Source organism: Gracilinanus agilis, chromosome 4 (assembly GCF_016433145.1).
Source record: "Gracilinanus agilis isolate LMUSP501 chromosome 4, AgileGrace, whole genome shotgun sequence".
NCBI classification, from domain to species: Eukaryota; Metazoa; Chordata; class Mammalia; order Didelphimorphia; family Didelphidae; genus Gracilinanus; species Gracilinanus agilis.
The window spans coordinates 54626339-54632315 of NC_058133.1; positions in this window are offsets into that span (position 1 = coordinate 54626339).

Below are 5977 nucleotides of genomic sequence, written 5' to 3' on the forward strand. Positions count from 1 at the left end.
ATTACACCAGTTGTAGGATGGCATCCCCTCAGAGAGAATACAGAGATACCAGCGAAAGAGGGGCCCATGCCAGCTTGGTTATTAATAGGTTTATTTTTATTAGAGTTAATTGGATTAATTGGGAGAACTTATTCACAAGAAGCCAGCCATCCTGGGTGGCTGCAAGACAAAGTAACATGGTGGATGCCCTCACCAACCCCGGGTCAGGTCAGGTAGTATAAAGAAACAGAACAAAGAAGGCAGGGTGCCAAGAGTGGTCCAAGGTCACATGCAAGTTCTCCCATGGGATAGTTGGAGCTTCATTTGCTGTTTACATTTACTCAAGGTAGTTTACATTCTCTGTGGAGTCATAGGCCACATTCCCAGACTCTGGCTCCCACCATATGCTGACTTTGAAAATTCTCCCTCTCTGATTTCTTTTCTTGTCATTACTGAATCCTTAAAATTTTTTTTTTCTTTTGGAATCTATTTCACTCAGGCTGGAAGTACAGTGGCCATCCATAGGCTTGAACCTTACTGCTGATTGTCAAGGAAGCTTTGACTTGCTGTTTCTCATCTAGGTTGGTTTGCCCCTTTTGTAGACAGCCTGGTGGCCTCTTGCTCCTTGGGGCTTACCATATGGGTGCCAGACCTAATATGGACACCTGGCTGGCTTTGACCCTACTAAAGCTCAAAACTCCTGAACTTAAGCAGTCCGCCAGCTTCAGTCCTTCCAGCAGCAGAGATTATAGGTGTGTGTCATACTTTTAAAAAAAGAGGTATTTTTTAATTCATCTCCTGATATAGCTCCCCCTGTCATGGAATTCTTTACACCAAAGAAATAGCTAAGGAAAACCAAGAATCCACTTTGTTTCCAGTTTTTTGCTAACACGAGTATTGCTATAACATGTTGTTATGTTTCTTCTTGTCTTTGACATGAGCACTTAAAAAAAAAAGATTGTTGAAATAACCCTCAGTTCAACATTTGTTAAATAATCGTGGCAGATACAGAATAAAAGGTAGGCCTGAAAAAAAAGCTCTAGAAAGTTCTAGACATGGCAGTATATCAACATGCTGCATCTCATACCTGTGCATACCATCTGGATGGCAGCATCTCATACCTGTGGGTTATATGTCATCTTTTGTAAACTTCCAAGATCTATTGGAAAGCTAGTGAGATCTTCTCACTAGTCCAGGAATGTGGGAATATGAGGGGTTAAAGTTATTGAAAAGACTTCCTAATAGAGAGCATATTTTTTTTAAGTAAAAGAGAAGGTTTGTGAACACCATGAACAAAAGGATGTGATAGACTGGAAAAGAGATAGATAAGAGACTGGTAGATAATAAGAGATAGATGATCCAGAGATTATAGAATGGTAGAAGACAGACAGATAGATATATAGATGAATGAATGAATGAATGAATGGATAAATGGATGGATGGATAGGTCGGTAGGTAGATAGATAGATTGATAGATAGACAGACAGACAGGTAGGTAGATAGATACATAGATAAATAGATAAATAGATTGACAGATACATAGATTGATAGACAGATAGACATACAGGTAGGTAGGTAGATAGATAGATAGATAGATAGATAGACAGACAGACAGACAGACAGACAGACAGACAGACAGATAGATAGATAGATAGATAGATAGATAGATAGATAGATAGATAGATAGACAGGTAGATTGATAGACAGATGGACAGATAGGTAGGTAGGTAGGTAGGTAGGTAGGTAGGTAGGTAGGTAGGTAGGTAGGTGGACAGAGCATTTATTAAGTTCTAAATATGTGTCAGCATCTGTGCAAAGACCTGGAAATACACATAAAAGTGAGGGAAAGTCCCTACCCTCATCTTCTAGTGGGGGACGTCCACTCATAATTGTTGTTCAGTTATTTTCAGTTGTGTTCTACTCTTCACAACTCTGTTTGGAGTTTCTTTGGCAGAGATATTGGAGTGGTTTGCCATTTCCTTCTCCATATTACAGAAGAAGAAACTGAGGCAAGCAGAGTTAAGTGACTTGCCCAAGATTATACAGGGAGTAAGTGTCTAAGGCTAGATTTGAACTCAGGAAGATGAATCTTTCTTACTCTAAGCATAGCATTCTATCCAGTGCTCCATCTAGCTTAACTCATAATAGAGGACTGAAAAGTAAGATGAGGCTGGAGAATGGAGGTAGAAAAGTTCATAGAATAAAGAGTGGATTTGGATTAAAGGTGAGCATGGCTGGTTTAGGTGGACACTTCCTCAAATGAAAGTTTGGGGGAGGATATCGCCCATTACAGTAGAGAGCCAAAGGAGTAGCTGTATCTCCATCTTGGGAAAGCAGCTGGGACAGAGATAGAAAAGTCCAGAAAAATAAATGGAACTAAGTTTATAATAATGATAGCTAACATTTATATAGCACATTATAATTATCATCTAATTTTATCCTCAAAACAATCTTGTGAGTTAGGTGCTATTACCTTCTGTTTTTACAGATAAGGAAACTGAGGCAGACAGAGGTTAAATTATATGACTTTTCCCATAGTCACATAGCCAGCAAGTGTCTGTGTCAGTAAGTGTTTGAGGCTGGATTTAACTCACATTTCCTAAATGTAATCTAGACATTCCCTCCACTGTTTAGGTAAATGGACTAGACTGTCAGGAGATCTGAGTTTGAATCTTCTCTGCTACTAACTCTTTGTGTCATTTCGGACAAATCTTTAACTTTTCTGGATCTTAGTTTCTTCATCTGAAAAATGAGAGGCTGGAGTAGATGATTCTTTAGGTTCTTTCTGGCACTAGTGTAAAGGGAGAGAACTAACTACTAAGGCCCCTTTCCTGAGCATATGCACAGGGCAGCTTACATGGATTCTTGGGGAAATCTGCTTCTACAAACACGTGATGGTGTAGAATGGATGGGATCCTTACTATAGTTCAGAGCTTTACAGGTATTCTATAACTTTTCTGTTTGCTGTGTGATTATTAAAAAAGAAAGTTTTTAATTAGATGTTAAGCCAGAACACAGTGTGCACACAAAAAAACACTAATCAGCCAAATTGAGTTCCTGGTGATGACTGAGTCAAAGACTGCTGTAAATTTACAAGGGGGAGAGGGAAGAGAGATACAGAAAGAGGGAGAGAGAGACAGGCACACAGACACACAAACACACAGACAGAGGCAGAGACACAGACACAGACATAGACACAGAGAAGCTCTAGTGATCTACTCTCCCCACTCAGATGGATGTGAAACCACAAGTGTATAATGTGTTTTTTTTTTCTGTCTCTACTGTGTTTTATTCTTTTCTACTCTTAGGTAAATGAGTAGTGAAGATGGAACAGACTAGACCAGTGATGGGGAACCTTTTAGAGACTGAATGCCCAAATTGCAACCTTTATGCTCATGTGAACACTCCACCCCCTTACCCTAAACAGGGGATGGAGAAAGTGTTCCCATTGAGCTGCTGGGCAGAGGGGCACGTGATATGAAAAAAATGTCCTCAGCCATGGTAGAGAGGGGGAAGGAAGCTGCCCCCTCCAGCAAGTGTGCCATTGGTTTGCCAACATGGGACTAGACTATGATCTTGTGAACTTTAAAGGTTAGAAGAACCAACTGATGTCTAGGAACTGGAATCCAAAGAAGTTTGCTAGCAAGCCAAGCCCAGTATGGTAGTATGGTTCTGGGGAGTGACCTGCTTAACCCAACCCAGAAGTGGGTTGACCTGGCAACCAAGATACCACATCCTTCGATGATGAGAGGGACTTTATCCATCTGCTATGATCATGGCACATTTGAAGTGAATTTACTGGGGTTAATTGATACATTGATCAATAATCAGTAAAAAATGACTTAGTAGCTACTATGTGCCAGGCACCGTGCTAAACAAATCATGCTTTGCAATAACCACTTTAAGTTTAAATCTACTCTCTTCAAGGGACAACCTAAGGTACTGGAAGGAGAGTTCCCCAATTTTAGGGAGATGTTTTTGTATTTTGGTTTTGGCCATATCTTTTTAGAAGATATTCCTTTCTAAAAGCTGAAGTGGAATTACTATTGAATATAGGGCAATCTTTATTTTAGAAAATGCATGACACTAAGGACTCAAAGGAGCCCATGAACAAATACAGAAGCAAACAATTTATTATCTCTTCCTAGAAGGCAACTGAACTTAGGAGGGTTGCTATTGGGTAATACTCCATCGCTCAGGTGAGTTCCTCTTTCTTAAGAGTCCTGTGTAATCTCTCTAAGACTTACCACCCTAAGTTTTAGACTCTCTCTGACAGGTAAAGATGTTTTAGAGCTTGCTGAACAAGCAGATCTTCCTTCTGATCAGACCTGCCCTGTCTGAATAGGTCACTGGCCTTGTTCTCCAACTGGGATGTTGTGAAAAAACCTTTCCTTACCATGAAACAAGATGTCTTGAGAAATCTTTTAATGTTAGAAGAACTATTACCTGAACTCTCAAAATCCTGAATGACTTAAACTTGATATTACCCATGAGATGAAATTAATACTATCCAGGAAATCTTTCTATGCTAGAGTAAAAGTTAAATTTAATAGACAATAATATTTAATATTTCAATTTAATATTTTTATTATAATAATTAAACAATATTTTTACTATTTAAATGATATTTAAATAACAATTAAAATTTACAGTTTTAGATTCTGTAAACAAACAAATAAGTAAAAGCTTAGAAAGTATATGTTGAAAATTATTACACAAAATTGGAAAATAAAACATAAAAAATGAAAAAAATTGAATTTTAGATCCTGAGATTGTGTTGCCTATGGAATTCAAAGTCCTCCCCCCTTCTATGTAGAAGCTTGGGATTCAAGACAAATATTCCTGAACTGCCTTTTCAGGTTATATAAAAGCATATGCTTCTCATCTCTATATACTTCTGATGATGGTCAATACTGCTATTTCTGAGAGATGGGGAGGGGATTGAGCTTGTTAAGCTTTGAAAGAAGGTACAGGGGAGGGGGAAACAGAAGCAAGTCTTCAAAAGCTGAAAATGTTAGAGAGTTTACTTAGACAACTTTTATAGGCCATAAAGAGGAGGGGTTGATTCTTCACACAGATAACCATTAGTGAGGAAAGGTATGTACATACCAATATGAGAGAATCCATCATTAAAATTTCAGTGGAAATCATCAAATGCTACAAATCAGGTCATATTTTAAAGTATAATCTGTATTAACATTTCCCCCATCATTTCCTGAAGTCTAGAGACAGACAACAAAGTGATAAGTCAAGACCTGATTTGTAGCAGTTGCTGATTTCTGAGGTATAAATTCTCTCACTGAAAATTTAACAATGGGCTCTCTCAAGTTGGCCAGTTGTTAAACATTTAACAGCACGCTCTTGCCTTGTATGTCATCTGGTTGCTTAGGACACTACTCTGTTTGATCGAGGACTTCAATGATTAACCTCCTTCCAAATATTTTATCAATGTTTCAGTTCTTTGTCTAAATCTCTTACATGGCAGTACATTATAAAAGATGAGGCATTTCCGGTAGAATGCCCCTTGTGGTTTGGGCAAGGACTAAAACAGAGAGAGGTCCCTAGCTTTTCAGGCTCTTCTATCCTCTAGTGACAAGATGGGATACTTCAGCCTGCAGAAAAGTTGACCATACTACACTTGCATAGTCCACATAGAGGAAACAGCTCAAGCCAATGCTTCCTCGAAGCTAACTCAGGTACTGACCTTTGAATTACCAACGTGATCGCACCAGACTCATGGCAAATACCTATATTCCCTGCCTGTCAAATCAATATCAAATCCCTCGATCTGTTGTTTGAAGGATCCCCCTTCTTTCTTTTTGACATGAGGATATTTGCTTGTCTTTTGTTTTTTCAGGATTCTTTCAAAAAGCACCAACAGTAATTTAACAATCATATTTGTAATGTCTGGGGGGGTGGAGGGAGGAACAGAGTGAGAGAGAGAGAGAGAGAGAGAGAGAGAGAGAGAGAGAGAGAGAGAGAGAGGAGAGAGGAGAGA